Source organism: Capra hircus, chromosome 5 (genome assembly GCF_001704415.2).
Source record: "Capra hircus breed San Clemente chromosome 5, ASM170441v1, whole genome shotgun sequence".
In the NCBI taxonomy this organism is placed as follows: domain Eukaryota; kingdom Metazoa; phylum Chordata; class Mammalia; order Artiodactyla; family Bovidae; genus Capra; species Capra hircus.
The window spans coordinates 98,950,364-98,969,000 of record NC_030812.1 but is presented as its reverse complement, the minus strand read 5'-3'; the positions used below and the strand labels follow the sequence as shown (position 1 = coordinate 98,969,000).

General features: G+C 38.4%; 1 pseudogene; it reads right to left on the bottom strand.

Annotated features, from left to right (window-relative positions):
- Positions 461 to 13,000, bottom strand: LOC102183506 (annotated as a pseudogene).

Sequence of the window (18,637 nt, the reverse complement as noted above, 5' to 3'; positions counted from 1 at the left end):
GCAGTGGGTTATAACAAAGAAGGTACTTAACTCAAAGATCTAATGTTGCTACTTGTTTTTTTCTATATACCAACTATATCAACAAATAAAAGATATGAAAATTTGGCAGCAGTATTGGCTCAACAATGAAGCGCTTAATCAGTTTTATTCTAATGATCTTGACATCTCGAAAGCCCCTGCATTTCTAGGATGTTTTAAGCTTCCTGTGCCTCTGGCGGTTGGGAGACTGTAAGCAATTCACAAGCTGTAAAAATTCCGGGGGAACCTGTTAGGCAAGCTAGAGAGTTATCAGAGGGGGTTTTAAGCCCAGACATTCTTTTGCAGGAGACTGAAGCCCTGAATTAACTTTTTCCAGAGAGTGTCAGAAAAGTAGAAAAGCACAATACAATAAGGCAGGCGTATTCTTATTTTGGGGGGGTACGTGCTCAGGAAATACCAGGGGGAAAACCTGAGGCCTGATTCGCCTTGCCCATCAGGCCTCTGCCACATGACCTTGTCATGGGTGGGATTCCTCACACTGGCTCCTGGCAGATATCTAGTCAATTGGAGGAACATATGACTTTACTTCTGACAGGTTTAGTTCTTTTTGGCAGATCCCTCTATATTTTACAGCACAGTAATCAGAAATAAGTTGTGTCCTTGATAGGCAAACACAGCCGTCTTCTTTAACATCACCAGAAATGGGTAATCTGTAGAGCAAAAGAAAAGACTCTTTAGTGTTCATGATTTTCTCACATAATTCTCCTCATCCAGCCAGTATTTTCTGTAACTTTCAGGAAACAATGAGATGCTCAGTTACTAAGCACTGGGTAAGTAAACAGTCTGATGGCAGAAAGTGAAGAGGAACTAAAAAGCCTCTGAAAGAGGGTGAAAGAGGAGAGTGAAAAAGGTGGCTTGCAACTCAATATTGAAAAGCTAAGATTTCAGCATCCAGTTCCATCCCTTCATGGCAAATAGCAAGGGAAAAAATGCAAGCAGTGACAGACTTTGTTTGCTTGGGCTCCAAAATCTTTGTAGACAATGACTAAAGCCCTGAAATTAAAGTCACTTGCTCGTGGGAATGGCTACCCACTCCAGTGTTCTTGTCTGGAGAATTCCATTTCTGTGGACAGAGGAACCTGGAGGGATACATCCATAGCGTGGGAAAGAGTCACACCGAACTGAGGGACTAACACTTCCACTTTCATTTTCTTTTCACTTGCTCCTTGGAAGGAAAGCTATGACAAACCTAGACAGCATATTCAAAAGCAAAGACATCACTTTGCCAGCAAATGTCAGTATAGTCAAAGCCAAGGCTTTTCCATTACTCATGTGCTGATGTGAAATTTATACCATAAAGAGAGTAAGTGCCAAAGAATTGATGCTTTCAAATCGTGGTGCTGGAGAAGATTCTTGAGAGTCCCTTGGACTGCATGCAAATCAAGTCAGTCAATCCTAAAAGAAATCAACACTGAATATTCCTTGGAAGGACTGGTGCTCCAATACTTTGACCACCTGATGGGAAAAGCCAACTCATTGGAAAAGACCCTGATGCTGGGAAAGACTGAGGCCAAAGGAGAAGGGGAAGGCAGAGAATGAGATGGTTAGATAGCATCACTGACTCAAATGGACATGAATTTGAGCAAACTGGGAGACACTGGAGGACAGAGGAACCTAGGGAGCTGCAGTCCATGGGGGCCACAAAGGGTTGGACACGACTTAGCAACTGAACAGTGATAACTACACAGTCAGTCATAAATATAAACTTTTAATAGAAAGCTAATATAAACATCTGGAACTTGCAAGTTCATCTTCACTGGAAGTGAAGCATTCTAAATAGAAATATCATCATGATATATACAAAATGAAGCTTTGAAAATTGGAAACTGAATCTATTAACATATCACACGAAAAACTTATTGCTTTCACGGAACTTTGATTTTCTTAAATATTTAGGATATAATAATCTAGTATTTGGGGAGGCATCAAGATGATACCTATAGAAGTGTGATCAGGCTTAAACAGAGTATGTGCTCAGGAAATGTAGTAAGTACGTATAGATACGCAGGGTCTGCAGAATTTGAATGTGGCCAGAAAAGGAGGTTCAGTTCATGTTGTATGTAGTGGAAGGTTCCTTTCTTCCCGTTCCAAACAGTTTGCGAGTGTCTGCTCTGATAAATGTTCTCTTAGTTCCAAAGATGCAGGAGTGTTGTGGCTCATTGCAGATGTGGTGTGAGTAGCCGTCAAAGAATGGGATGGTAACACAGAACTGGCACGCCAGGATGGGGTATGGGCAAGACGTTCACCTTCTTGTCCTAAATTGAAAGTGAAGTGGTATGGTGGGCAGGGATCCATCACAGATTTTCTTTGTTCCTTTGCTTCTTTTCTTCATAAGGGCCCTTGGCCCTGAGAAGTCCACCTGATTCCCTCCTAGCGCCTGACAGTCTAGTCACATCAGTATTTCTCTCAAGCGAGTAATAGCAAAAGTCCCCTGTGTTTTATCTCTTTCACCCTTCTCGTCCCCTTCTTCAAACTTCAAGATAACTTTTTAAATGCTCATTTGACTTTTTTCAAAAGACCCTCAGTGACTTCACAGGCCTTCTTTGACCAGATCTCTGCCTACTTCTTTACTATTATCTTCTTAATCCCCAAAACTGAAAAAAAAAAAATTACTGTTTATGTTTTTCATTACTTGAAAACCAGGGTAGAGAACTAAATAAAAGCAGAATCTAACTGCTACTCTTTCTACTATCATATGATACCTTTCAGGGTTACCTGATCACTGTCTTAACCAAAGCATCCTTTCAGTCTTCAGAATAGAATAGAATGTTAATTGAATTTAGTTCATTAACTTTGCCTATATTTCTTCTCATAGACACTACAGAGATTTCTAATTTTATCATAAAGTTTAATAGAATAAACATAATGGCCCGATAAGAAACATACCCACGCAGAAACCAAAGTTAACCTTTTCTATGTTCAGAAAAATAGAAATAAGTTAATATTAGAGTTGCATTTATATGTAAATAAAGTAAAGAATATAATCCCTGGAAAACAAATAAAAACCAGAATAGATTTTATGTAACAAAATATATTTGCCTTTCCATACATTTATTCTTGTCCAGGACCCTTTATTTTAAACTGATATTCATTTTTAAGTACTATATTTAAAAATATTATATTTTAGAACATGAGCAAAACAACATAAAAATTTGCTAATTAAAGCAATATATCTATCAAATTTTTCTAAGTTTCCACATAACAAAGTATTGCTCTGTTTTAGATAAATTTTTACCTGCTCCTGTGTCTTCAATTTTAATGTCTTATTTTTTTGAATGATAAAAAATCAATTTTAACTGTACTTTATACAAATGTAAATAAATCATTCACAGACTCAAAAATCATAACAGGATATCATCTGTTCTGAAACGCTCACCAGAATTTCTTTACAGAGCCTGTGCTCTGCAGCAAGAGAAGCCACTCCAAGGAGAAGCCCACACACTATAGCTAGAGAGTGGCCCCTACTCTGAGCAACTAGAGAAAAGTCTGAGCAGCAGTGAGACCCAGCACTGCCAAAAATAAATAAAGAAATAAATAAAAAGTTTAAAGAAATAGCAGATAGCTCTTTTGTGGCTTATGCAGTGTCATTGCATCTCCTCAAACAACTCTCTCTCTCCACCACCGATTAAAATAGGCTACAATATTTGTCACAAGTTGGCCAATCCTCTCAAATGCCTGGATTCCACAATTAGATATTTACTATACTTTTTTCTTCTCATATTCATATTTCAGTGCTGTATGTGGCCTACTTATTTGGTCCCCACAGGTTGAAAAGTTCTACTTAAATTCTTTATATTTAATAATATTGGCACAAAAATTCTTTTTCCAATAGCATCCAGCTAGAAATTTCTTTATTTTTAAATTTTGTTATTAGAATTTTTTTTTTTGGTGTCCCTCCCAAAGGAGTTGGTTTATCCCCTGTTTCCTAAAACTCCACTGCAATTAAAAATATACATTGTGACAAAGAGTGATGTCTTTTCATATATGGAGATTTTCAACTAACTTCAAAGTCATTCTTCTCAGAATATACTGCTTCTTTTGAAAATTTCTAAACTAAATTAAAACTATAAATCTCAGTCTTCAATAGCAATGTTACTATCTTGCCTTGCAAACCTCATACAAATAGAATATTCAAATTAGCTTATCTAATATTTACATATTAGAATTTAAAATGGATCCATTTATCCACTTCCAGTTCTTCTCTGATAATGTAAAATTTAATCCAATCCAAAACAGAATTCCTTCTTTGTTTATCAGGTTTTGTATGAGTCTCTGCAAATGAAACAGAAGAAATGAGTATTGAATCCATTTATCTATTGCAGGTTTGCATTCTTCTATTCATCCTCTGAAACCCAGTTCAAGTATCACTTCCTCACAAAGCCTTTCCTGACACCCCATTGGAGTTAATTATTCCTTACTTGTGATATTTCTATTCCATTCATTTATACATCCAAATATTTATGTTTATATTTTTGTATTCATTAAATAATATTTATTTTGCTTATATGTCCATTTAGTCTCTCAGATTGTAAGCTCCTTGAAGTCAAGGTTAATACTTCCATCTGCATAGAACCCTCGAGACTAGAGCACAAAAATCTTGATATGGTTAGAAGCCAATGCTGAGTGTTATTGAAGTATTTTACTTATTAATAATTATTTACCAATTCTTCATGATCTTGAATACGCAGTAGACTGGATTCTCTTGTGTAACAGTCAGCTAGACTGTCATTTGAAAGTTTGAAAGTTTCAGTAAAATATAAGCATTTATCTCGGATTTGTTGCCAGTGCATTGGACACCTTAACAGAACTGGTCTCTCTAAAGTAACAAAGAAGAGGGAAAATAAAAATAAAGTAAAAAAGAGGAAGAAAAGAAATGAATGTTATATTTCTAACCTGTCCCCATTCCACTAACACTGACCACACATACACAGTTCAGTTCAGTCACTCAGCAGTGTTCAACTCTTTGTGACCCCATGGACTGCAGCACGCCAGGCCTCCCTGTCCATCAATAACTCCCAGAGTTTACTCAAACTCACGCCCATTGAGTCGGTAATGCCATTCAACCGTCTTATCCTTTGTCATCCTCTTCTTCTCTGGCCTTCAAACTTTCCCAGCATCAGGGTCTTTTCAAATGAGTCAGCTCTTTGCATCAGGTGGACAAAGTATTGAAGTTTCAGCTTCAATATCAGTCCTTTCAATGAACATTCAGGATTGATTTCCTTTAGGATGGACTGGTTGGATCTCATACAAGTTATTATAAATTCAGGAAAGTCTTTGACTGTCATTGTGAGAACAATTTATGAATTTAATATAACTGAGGGTTTTGAGACCACTGTTCATTCTGCTATTAAAATTTGAAAATTAGTGACCAGCTAAAACACTGACAGACAGAATAACTTGTTCAATTCCACACAAGCAGGTGGTGATAGAGCCAAAACTCTTTTTGAGATTCCTTAAATTCCTTATCATTGCCCTTCCTACTCCATGGACAACTATATCAAACTCTCTTTAAAAAAAGTCTACTTGAAACAACATGTAAAATGTAAAGCAAATAATAATTCGTACCCACAATTAATGGCAAGTATCATGGAGAGAAATTATTTGAAAGTTTCTAATTGCTAAATTATATATTTGCCTAATAATGAGATCTATTGGATAGCATTTTTTAGAGGGATATTCTCATTTTCTTAAAATTTCTCTTCTATACAAATGTATATAATAAATGATCGCATTTTGCTATAGTCTCTCAACAATAGAGTATTAACACACACTGCTTAGTAAGTATAAGGACAAGATCAATATCTTAATGATTAATACAATAAGTATTAAAGAATTCATTACATGTTTGTGTTCTATTCATTAGCTTTAGTCAAAGGTTAGCTGTTTGACATATTAAAATCACCAAATATCTCACTTAATGTATATTTTACTTTATGGCTTAGATTTTGACTAATAATTATTGACTCTCCTAGCCTGAGTACTCAGAAGGCAGTATTATCTGGTAGTTACGGTCATAGGCTCTGACGATAGACCACTGAAGTACAATTCTCAGTGTCACCCCTTAGCACATGTATGACCCCAGATGAATTGCTTAACCTTTCCATGCCTCAGCTTTGTCAAACATAAAATCAGAGTGATAAAACTAATCTTAACACATGGGTTGTAATGAGCCTTAACAAAAATAATACGATATAACTATCAAATTATAGCTGTTATTCTTAGAAAATTCAAGCCACAAAATATACCTGTTGCTTCCTTCCTGTTCTCTTGAGCATCCATGCTGGTTTTTTCTATTGATGTATTTTGTCTTATGAGTATCACTGGTAAATAAAGAAACACCATTAAGAAGATAAAATGCTGAAAGGTGCAATGAAATGGATATGCTATATTTATCACTTCAGGAAATTGTTGTCTTAGTACTATCTCAACAAGCTTGAAATGAACAGAAGATAAGAGCAATAGCAATTTAGTAACAGCGGGTCTGCTTAGAAGACAACATAAACAAACACATAAGTAAACATGGAGTTGCTTGCATCTAATATATAAGTAATCTGGAGAAGGGAATGGCAACCCATTCCAGTATTCTTGCCTGGAGAATCCCATGAACAGAGGAGCCTGGAGGGCTATGGTCCCTAAGATCTCAAAGAGTCAGAAATGACTGAAGTGACTTAGCATGCACACACCCACTATATAAGTAAAATCCCAGGTGTTATTTAAATTCTTAAATTGCTTACACTCCTGTCTACATGTTCCATTTTCAGAATGAGTATAATAGTGTCTGTCCTATGGGAGACATTGCCTAGGACAATCTAGAATTTAGTAGGCACCTAAGAAACTGTAGGGATGTCCCAGGAAGTCCAGTGGTTAAGACTTCACCTTCCAATGCAGAGGATGCTGGTTTGATACCTGGTGGGGAAGCTAAGATCCCACATGCCTTGGGGTCAAAAAACAAACAAACAACAACAACAACAAGAAAAACCCAGAACATAAAAACAGCAGAAGCAGTATTGTAACATATTCAATAGACTTTAAAAATGGTCCACATTAAAAAAAAAAAAAAAAACCTCTAAGCAATTATAAACTTATTTTCTTTGTTATTATCAAGCTTTTATCATAATTGCAATTTTTAAAAAAGTTCTTGGAGCACATGTAAATCCCCTATGAATATTCTCAGAATAATTAGAAAGAGAAATGTGAAAGCCTAGGGTTTGCAAAGTGGATGTGGGCTGGGCACTGTTAGAGCACTCTTTTATAACTGTTTTTATTTCATCAATCTTCCACTAAGTTTGGGGTGGCCAAAGATGTTTAACATACTTTACTATTTATGGCAGAAGGAGAATAAGTAGAACAAGAAATAAATGGTCTTGCATCACTTACCTGAAATACTCAACCCAGTCACAGTCAAGGCAAGAAGTATAATCACAGCACAACCAAATTTCAGGGCAAAGTTGTGCCAACGTGGACCATGACGAAGATCTGAGACATTAAGAAAACATGCTTGGTTAACTTAGCTGAGTTCATCTGGTACAAAAAGCAAAGGCTGTTTGGCTCACATAAGAAAGAGCTAGATTCAGGTTGGGGGTTAGGGGCAGAAAAGAACATTTATCAGTTATCTTAAAGTAGGGTCCTAAGGACTTTCCTGGTGGTCCAGTGGTTAAGAATCTTCCTGCTAATGCAGGGGACACAGGTTCAATCCCTGATCCAGGAAGACCCCACCTGCTGTGGCAGGGTAACTAAGCCTGTGGGCCACAAGTATTGAAACTCAAGCACCCTAGAGTCTGTGCTCCACAATAAGAGAAGCCACTGCAATGAGAAGCAACTAAAGAGTTGCTCACTACAACTAGAGAAAGCCCACACAGCAACAAAGATCCAGCACAGCCAAAAATAAATACAATTAATTAATTGATTAAAAAAAAAAGTTCCAGAGTGACCTGCAAGTCCATTTATTTATACTTTAGTTTTTTACAGTCCCCCAGGCGACTGAGTTGTGTGATCCAGTTTTCAGCCAACTACTACCAATCTCTACTGTTAGTATGTTGACATTTGTATAGAGTTAGCCCTTTCTAAAATATCCTTGTAGAGATGGAATTTAAGATAGCTATATGTGATAAAAGATTAAGGTAGGAAACAGAATGTATTAAATTTTAGATAGTGACACCTGGATAATCATGTGAAGGAGAGAGAGAAAAGATAACACCTAGAGGAGCTCCAAGGTCCCGGGTGTAATCTGAAAATGAGAGAAACCACACTGGAGAATATTGACCTAGAACTTCTAATGTGATCCTGTGTGACACAGAGCAGCTAAACTTAGTGAGACTTAGTCCTAGGTGAACTTTCCTGACAGCTGTGTGGTATTTTACCTTTCTGTCTCTTTTCTTCCTTATTCTTTCCTGCCTTGAAATTTTGAAACATGGAGAAAGTTTCATATAGTCACTATCTTATTTATTACTGAAGGAGAGCAGTGGTTAAGAGCAAAGGCTCTCAAATGTAACAGATTTGTATTTGAGCATGTTACTTTAAGCCTGTAACCTTCATAAAATACTAACTTCCTCACTTGTGAAACATAACATAAGTTACTTGGTGAGGCTTTGGAAAGGGTTAAATGAAAAAATTCTTCTCAACATGGAGTCTAGTACACAATAACTGTTCATTGAAAATTTATGGAATTGAGAGGAGGGTTTTATGACTCTTCTGAGCTGTTTTTCTGCAACACTTCATGACTTTAGAAATAACGAACTTACAACAAATTGAAGATGCCAGGTAAATTTTCAGTTCACTTCAGTTCAGTCGCTCAGCCGTGTCTGACTCTTTGCGACCCCATGAACCTCAATATGCTAGGCCTTCCTGCCCATCACCAACTCCTGGAGTTTACCCAACCTCATGTCCGTTGAGTCGGTGATGCCATCCAAGCATCTCATTCTGTCATCCCCTTCTCCTCCTTTAGTCATCTGGAAATATCCATGCAGGGCTAGTTTTTGTTTGAATATAAACAATATGCCAAGGATTTCCTGGTGGTGTGGTGGATAAGAATCTGCCTGCTAATGTAGGGGACTCACGTTCAATCCCTGGTCTGGGAAGATTCTGCCGCAATTACTGAGCCCATGCTCTACAGTCCACAAGCCCCAGCTGCTGAGACCGCATTCTGCAACTACTGAAGCCGTGATCCATAAAAATGAGAAGCCCTTGGACTGCCACGAAGACCCAGTGCAGCCAAAAATAAATAAATACATAAAATTAAAAAAAATAATAAACAGTATGCCAAATCATCTCACTCCATTGCTCTAAACCTTTCCTTGGCCTTCTCTCAAGCAGATTTAAGACTGTATATCTGTAAAAGAGCCTACAAATTCCTGTTCAATCCATTTCCCGTTACATCTCTGACTTTATCTCCTGCTGCTTTCAACACAGACATGCTCCATCATTTCACACCCAACCTATGTGCTCCTCCTACAAAAGGACAGGAACGTTCTCATCCCAGAGAACTTGCCCTTGCCCTGGTCCATCTTCTAAAAAGCTCTTCTCCAAGGAAACATATCTTTGTCCTTTAATTCTTTCAGGTCTTGGCTCAGATGTCATCCTGTGAGGCAGGGCTCCTACTTGATATCATACCCTCTCTGAAGTTAACTCGCAATTCCATCACAAATAAAAAACAGTTTCTCAGGACTTTTCTAGTGGTCCAGTGGTTAAGAATCCACCTGCCAAAGCAGGGGACAGGGATTCTATCCCTGATCTGGGAAGATTCCACATGCTGTGAAACGACTAAGCAGTGCACATCTGGTACCAAGGCTGAGCTCTGCAACAAGAAAAGCCACCACAATGAGAAGCCTGTGTACTACAGCTAGCGAGGAGCCCTTGAATAGCCCACAACTCGATAAAGTCCACAGGCAGCAGCAAAGTCCCAGCGCAGCCATAAATAAATAAATAAAGGATAAAAAAAGCAGAGGGGTGAATGTGAGAGTACAAAACATAGATAAAATTTTCTCTCTTGCGTTTAATATTATCTAACCCAGATATATGTATATACTTAGTTATTTGTTTATTTGTATGTCTTCCTAGTAGTATAAAATAAACACACAAAAAAGAAAATATTTTTCCACTATTTTTTTCATTTGTCCTAACCTCAGCACCAGGGCATGCCTGGCACAGGTGCTTATTTTTGGATGAATAGATAGACTCTAGAGGCATTTTGTGAACACTTATCTACTTTTTTAAGAAATCAAGTGCTGGGCCATAAACTAGGTGGCGACTCACATCTCTGGTTTACCTGAATGCCTTTGATATGATCACTGTTCTACAGTTCCCACAATGGCACCCCACTCCAGGACTCTCGTCTGGAAAATCCCATGGACGGAGGAGCCTGGTAGGCTGCAGTCCATGGGGTTGCTAAGAGTCGGAGCATGACTGAGCGACTTCACTTTCACTTTTCACTTTCATGCATTGGAGAAGGAAAATGGCAACTCCACTCCAGTGTTCTTGCCTGGAGAATCCCAGGGATGGGGGGAGCCTGGTGGGCTGCCGTCTATGGGGTCTCACAGAGTCGGACACGACTGAAGCGACTTAGCAGCAGCAGCAAGCAACACAGTCTCCCACAGCCTGAACAGTTCAGCCAAAGAGCTCAGGGGGTAGTTTCACAATAATTGTAATAACAGGTCAATCTGTGGAGAAAGAATGTCACCTGCCATTTCAATAGACAAGGGATGTTGTGACCATAAACCCATCAGCCAGGGTAGCTGCCCCGATGTTGAAACCCGAGTGGAATTCAGAGTGAAGAAAAACAGGATACTAGCACTAGATAGTTAAAATAGGCATCACGGGAATGATTTCAGTAAGTCCAGACTCTTGCGTCTTCTCACACATAAGAAAACACTAAAATCATTAACTCGATATGTCTGTTTTTGTGATTAGTAGTCATCTTTTGGTAGTCAACTATATATATTTTTTATTTGCAGCAAAAACTCCTATATGTCCTGGCTTCTCCCTTACCATTTGGGAACAGTTCCTCAGAGTTATCTAAGAGGCTGCCTTCCCAGCTATGGTCCTCGGTAAAACCACCAAATACAAAATTCTCAACTTATAGGTTATACATTTTTTGCAGTCAAGTGTTTTGTAACCACATATTTTGTTCTGACTTTATTCTGCTTTGTTTTTCAGATTTACTTTTATAATGATATTTTGAGGAATAATGATTATGAGCAGAAGAGACACATTTTCTGACCCCTTTGATTTGGGATCTTAGATCATAGCTTTTGAGGAAAATCTTGCTTTTTCTATATTCATCCTGCCACATCTCCTTTCAACACCATCCTCCTTTTTCTCCACTTTTGCTAGATTTGAATAGGGAACAGAAAGCTTTGCTATTTCCCACCAAAAAATATAGCTTGACCAAACTGTCACTATAGTTATCAAAATTCTCCAATTTTCCATAACCCCCATTTGAAGGGTATCGTGAAACTGTTTGCTAACCCTAAGACTTTTCAGTCTCCAATTTAGAATGTTGATAACTGAATAGTTTGAAATTATCCCACGTCATCCTGAAAGGATGCAGCACACCTGCTAAGCACACAATGGAATGAATATCAGGTGGGATAAAAATTGCAATAGTAGTAAATTTGGTTTGACATCAGAAGGCAGTACTATATTATGATCATTTTATACATTTTTTCTACTTAGTTTCTAGTTTCTTTTCAGCCATGGAATCCATCACCTGTTACCTCACATTAGAATCCTCATCTCCTTCACTCAGAATACTAGCTCCTCTGACACACAGAAAATTGCCAAATTCAACAAATATCAAGTAGGTTTATCAGGGATATTCTCCTGTGTCTTGTGGCTTATCTCCTTCTAAACTGATACATTTTTCAATTTAAAAAATAATCAGATTGTGAGTACATTCACATCAATCTTGAATATAATTTTCTTTTGGAACATTTTTTCCTTCCCTTTGAAAAGTGGAAGATATTCATCATTAACATCTGTAGCACTTTGTGTTAATTAATTAGCAAAGTGTTAATCATTAACACTTTGTATTCTGAAAGGAATGCTATGGGTGCAAACGCATTGGAACTTAACCAGTATTTTACAGAGAGATTTGAAATAAAGTAGGTTACTATTACAACAAGGTAGCAGAATATTTCTAAAAAAAATTCTTTGTTAAAAACAAAAACAAAAAAGGGACTTCCTGGCTGGTCCAGTGATTAAGACTCCATGCTTCCACTGCAGGGAGCACAGGTTTCATCCTTCGTTGGGGAGCAAAGATCCTGCACGCCACATGGGATGGCAAAAAATAAAACAAATACTGGATGCTTGGGGCTGGTTCACTGAGATGACCCAGAGGGATGGTACGGGGAGAGATGAGGGAGGAGGGTTCAGGATGGAGAACACATATATACCTGTGGTGGATTCATGTTAACGTATGGCAAAGCCAATACAGTATTGTCAAGTAAAATTAAAAATAAATAAGTAAATTTATATTAAAAAAAAACAAAAACAAAAATAGAAAAACTGCTTTTATTTCCAAATAAAATAAAAATACTCCTTTGTTCACACTTGTAAAATATTTATTCAGGTTCTTTTAGCCAAGGCTCAGTAACAGGAATGATGTTCACTTTTCACAAAAGTATCTTCATAAAAAGAAATCTAAAGGTATGTACTTTTTTCCACACCTGTGATTATCTACAGACAGGCCATGCTATATCAACTTAATACATGACTACTGCTCATCTTCAAAGTCATGATTTAAAGCCACAAATTTACAGGAACATCTAACTATTGGAAGATACACAAATGCCAAAAGGAAAATTAAAGCCACTTACTCTGAAGACGAGATGGAGGTGATGACCTTCCAATGCCAGAATCCCTGGGTAAGTTTAAATCAGCATATACCACCTGACTCTCCATTGCAAACAGAAGAATGTAGTACTATACTCGTATAAGAGGAAAAACTCCAACTTCTGTGAGGCAAGATCAGCTGAAGGAAGTGACCAATTTAAAAGGTTTTGCTGTCTCTCTTATAATCAGCACCTAGCCACAGTGGTTACTGTGGGCTTTGTCTATAAATTAGTGAGGAAGTCCACTTACTGGATGTCCAGTGTACTTAGACATGTAATATTAGGTTGGCCAAAAAGTTTGTTCAAGTTTTATGGAAAACTCCAAAGGAACTTTTTCACTATTTTCAATATCTACTTTGTTTAGTTAATTGGCCTATTGTTTGACAATATTCTGGAAAGATTGTTTGTTGTCTTTGTAAGTATCTTTTTTCAACAACTTTTTCTGGGCCAGGACCAGAGTGAAGGAGATAAAGTACTCTGATTTGGCTCAAACACACACACACACAGACACACACACACACACACACACACACAAACAAGAATCAAGATAAACCATATTTAATGCCAGGTTATAAAAAGTAAACACTAACACACACAAAAAACTGAAGGACACTTTTCTAAAGCTCTCAAATCTTCCTGAAATATTTGTGCCCCTGGCAAGAGCTGAAAAATGTGGGAAAAGGAGCTATAAATGTGGAAAAGGTCACTGGGTAATACAACAGAGACAGCAAAGAGCCAAAGATCCAGACTATTCTTAGTTTAAAAGAATGCTTTCAGTGCACTGAGGTTTAACTTCAAGTTAGGAAGCGTGACTATGACCTCGAGGAGTCCACATTGGCCATGTTAAAAACAACTGACTGAGGAAAGAGTATTCTCTTCAACCAGAAGCTTGCAAAATTATGTGAGCTTCAAAAGTACAAACCAGCCAGAAATATAAACCAAAGGAGACTTTTCACTTGTGCATATGCAGTGCAAAACATATTGATGGATGTTTTCATTTGTTACAACCATCTTGACAACCATCTTATAGGACAGAAGACCCTTACTATGCAATCACTATTGTATACATATAAAATGGACTTCCCAGGTGGCTCAGTGGTAAAGAAGCCGCCAGCCAAAGCAGGAGATGCAGGAGACAGGGGTTCGATTCCTGGGACAAGAAAAGCCCCTGGAGAAGGGAGTGGCTACTTACTCCACTATTCTTGTCTGGACCACCCCATGGACCAGAGGAACCTGGCAGGCTACAGTCCGTTGGATCACAAAGTGTCAGACACAACTGAGTGACTAACATACCTCAACATAATAAAGACCATTTATGAAAAGCCCACTGCACAGTCAGTGGTGAAAAAAGAAATAAAAGTGTTTCTTCTGAGGTCAAGAACAAGCAAGGATATCTGTTCTCACCACTCCTATTCAACACAGGTATGGAAGTTCTAGCCAAACCAATTAGACATGGAAAAGAAATGAAGTCATCAAAGTTGAGAAAAAAGAAGCAAAATTACATCTGTTCAGAGAAGACCTTATGTGTAGAAAACCATCAAGACTCCAGACACACACACTCACAAACTATTAGCCTAATAAATGAATTTGTCTAAGTTTCAGAATAAAAAGTCAATACACAGAAATCAGTTGCTATACACTGATTAATGATTTGGAAAGAAAATGAAATTCATCGGCAACAGTATCAAAAAGAATAAAATACTTCAGAAAAAAACCTAATTAAAACTTGTACTGAAAACTGTAGAATATCGCTGAAAGAAATTTAAAAAGACATAACTAGATGAAGAGACATCCCATGTTTGTGACTTGGAAGATTAATATTGTTAACATATGTCTACTAGAACTACCATATGACCAAGCAATTCCAGTCCTGGGTATATGTCACAAAAAAACAAAAACACTAATTTGAAAAGATACATACCCCTCAATGTTTGTAGCAGCATTACTTATACAATTGCCAAGATATGGAATAAACCTATGTCTAGGGCTTCCCAGGTGGTGCCAATTGTAAAGAATCTGCCTGCCAATTCAGAAGACATAACAGATGTGGGTTGGATCCTTAGTTTGGGAAGATCCCTGGAGAAGGTCATGGCAATCCGCTCTATTCTTCTTCCCTGGAGAATCCGCATGGATAGCAGAGATGGGCGGGGTATAGTCCATGGGGTCGCAAAGAGTAGGACGCAACTGAGCACCCATGCATGCACGCACATAAATAAATGGAGTATTGATTGCTAGAGTAAAACTTGCGTAGTTGCTCCAAAAACTCAAGTGTTTTTTGCTTTGCAGGTTTTTTTTTTTTGTTGTTGTTGTTGTTGTTGTCTGGTTGGCTGGTTGGTTTTTGTTTTGGGGTTGCTTTTTGTAGTTCAATGTTTTTAAAAACCTGAGTTCATCTACTAACAGTTCCTACCAGGGGGCGCTGCTGGCCTTTCTTTTTTATATCCTTAAACCTTCTGTATACTGAAATCAGAAAGCTCAAGTTATTGGTAAATGCTTCAATCCACATTGTTTCATTTGATACATTAATATCTGCCTTATCCAAGCATTGGAATTTGTTTGAATTTACAGAGGAGCCTGTTGGGCTTCTGTCTATGGGGTCGCACAGAGTCGGACACGACTGACGCGACTTAGCAGCAGCAGCAGTAGCAGCATGGATGAGTAAGGAGCAAGAATGATCATCTGTTTCCTACCTCAAAACCCAGGCTCTTTTTGCAACCTACCGAACCACATTTTGCTCCTGTAATACCTACAAAACCAAGTTATAGAGAGGGAAGAAAAGCTAAAATAAATTTTGGTCAAGGCTGGCAATTATACTGTAAACAGTAGCTCTGCTCCTGGATAGGTAGTTTGTCTAAATTAGAGTGGATAAAAACAATATTTACTGTGTTGCTTATTGTGCCAGGGTACCTCTGAACAAGATTGATGTATATGTATATGTATATGGTGACCTGGACAGCCTTGATATTTCCCTAACTTTGTTTACACTTTGTGTTTAGTCATTCAGTCATGTCTGACTCTTTTGTGATGTTATGGACTGCAGCCCGCCAGGCTCCATAAGGATTCTCCAGGGAAGAACACTGGAGTGGGTTGCCATGCCCTCCTTCAGGGATCTTCCCAACCTAGGGATCTAACCCAAATCTCCTGCATTGAAAGAGGATTCTTTACTGTCTGAGCCACCAAGGAAGCCCATGGATAATGGAGTGGGTAGCCTATCCCTTCTCCAGGGCATCTTCCTGACCCAGAAATCGAACTGGGGTCTCACGCATTGCAGGCAAAGTCTTTACCAGCTAAGCTACCAGGGAAGCCCCTTGTTTAAGCTCTGGACAGGTGTTTGCCTAAGTCAAAAGATACCTTCTTCAGGAGATCTTCCCCACCCAGGGATTGAACCCACAATTTCTGCAGTGGCAGGTGGATTCTTCACCAAAGCACCATCTGGGAAGCCCAACTTTTTAGATGGATACCACCATCAGATTAATTATATTATTTGCAGCTGAAGATGGAGAAGCTCTATGGTGATGGTAGTTTAGTTGTTAAGTGAGTCTTAGTTGCAGCATGCAGGGTCTTTTTTTTGTGGCACGGCTATTCTCTAGTTGCAGCCTGAGGGTTTAATTGCTCCACAGCATGTGGGATGTTAGTTCCCTGAGCAGTGACTGAACCTGCTTTCCCTGGATTGGTAGGTGAATTCTTAACTACTAAATCACTAGGAAAGTCCAAATTATACTTACCCTTCAGCAAGGGTAGTTGGATGGATAACAATTCTGTTTCAAAGGTTACTGTGGTCATAGCAAAGCAAAAGTAGAGATTTCAGCCTCTCTTTTTCTCTTGATGGCTTAGTGCTTTAATTTGCTCAGCATTGTCTCCAGTGGTTTCTAACGTGCCTTTTTCAGATTTACACTTTAAGTTTAAAGGATTCTGACAGCAAATAATCATTGACCCTTAACTCATGTCACACAGAATACACTAGAGCTCCGTATATGTCGCATGTTTAACTTCCAGTTCTAGTTTAAGGATGAGAGCGGGTTCTTAGGTCACTGAGCTAAAAACATGATAATGCTGACTAAGAGTCAACTGCTCTTTTAAGTTAAGAGACTCCATTTTAGGCTTATGAAAAAAAAAAAAAAGCACTTTTAGGTTCGGGTAAAAAGCAGAAATGCAGAGTTTCCACAGGCATTTCTTCCTCATACACAGTTTCCCCTGTTTTAAACACATTGCATTAGTTTGTTTTATTGGTTACAGCTGATGAACAAATTTTGCTCCAATATTATGAACTGAAGTCCATAGACTACATTAGGGTTTGCTCTTTATGTTCTATATGCTATGGCAAGCTTGGGCTTTCCTGTTGGCCCAGACAGTAAAGAATCGGCCTGCGAGGCAGGAGGCTGGGGTTCAATCCTGGGTCAGGAAGAGCCTCTGGAAAAAGGAATGGCTATCCACTCCAATATTCTTGCCAGAATTCCTTGGACAGAGAAGCCTGGTGGGCTACTGTCCACGGGGTCGCAAAAAGTCAGACACGACTGAGCAACTAACACTTTCATTTTTATAATGACATGAATTTGATAGGGATAGAGTAAAGGGACAAAGTGGGTAATTAAATGGTTAATCCCACTGGAGATTGTAAGTAAAAAGTATGAGAATGGGAAACCCCTGTATGTTAATGATTGCTTAAAAAAGCAGGTTTGCTTAACTACAAAACCAAGCAGGGTTGTTTAGCAACAAAATCTTGCAAAACAGAAGCATGAGACATCTCTGAAAACAATAGAACAATGACGGCATGAGACCCACATCCCACCTAGTGAGCTCAGTAAGTTAATGGCCCACAGGACAAGCTCTTTGCACATAGGTATGGGGAGGGAGGTGGGAGGGGAGTTCAGGACTGGGAACTCATATACACCCGTGGTGGATTCATGTTGATGTATGGCAAAATCAATACAGTATTGTAAAGTAAAATAAAGTAAAAAAAAAAAAAACAAAACAATAAAATAGAAAGGTGACATTCAAAGTGAAAGATCCTCATGGTACTGAGACTTGAAACAATTTTCCCATAGTGCCATGACTGTCCTGGCTTAACCATGTAGGGACAAGAAAACTCCCCAGCCTGACGTGAAGGCAGAGCTGACTATGGAAGCTTGACATCTACTCAAGAATGAGGGAAAAAGTGGTATTTTTCCCCTCCCCATTTTTCCTTTGATTATTAATATAAAACTATAGCCCACTAAGTTCTCAGGCACAGCACCCTCTCATCTATCCACTTGTTAACCTCACAAACCTCCTATTCTAAAAAATCACTTCTCATCTATCACTTTGCCTCTCACTGGATTCTTTCTGTGCTGAGACATAAAGAACTAGAGATCTTGAGAATCCCCCCAAACACCACCTAGTAGTTTTAAATCCATCATTACAGAATCACAGAGTGTAGTTTCATTGAATAAAAACCCCCTGGCCTCCCCCATTCATCCCTCCCAATCTCTCCACCTTGGCCCTTCAGACATGTCTTTTCAACATCTCCATAGTTTTGCCTTTACGTAAGTGTCAAGTTGTTGCAATCTTACAGTATGTAGATTTATCAGATTGCCTTCTTTCACTTAATAACCTGCATAAAAGCTTCTTTTTATGTTTTTTTTTCTTCACTTGAGAACTTTTCTTAAAGTCCCTGAACATTATGCCATTGTTTGGAGAGTCTACAGTGTGTTTAGCCATTTATATATTAACAGGCATCTTGGTTGCTTCCAAGTTTTGGCAATCATAATTACAGCTGCTATAAACACACCTGTGTA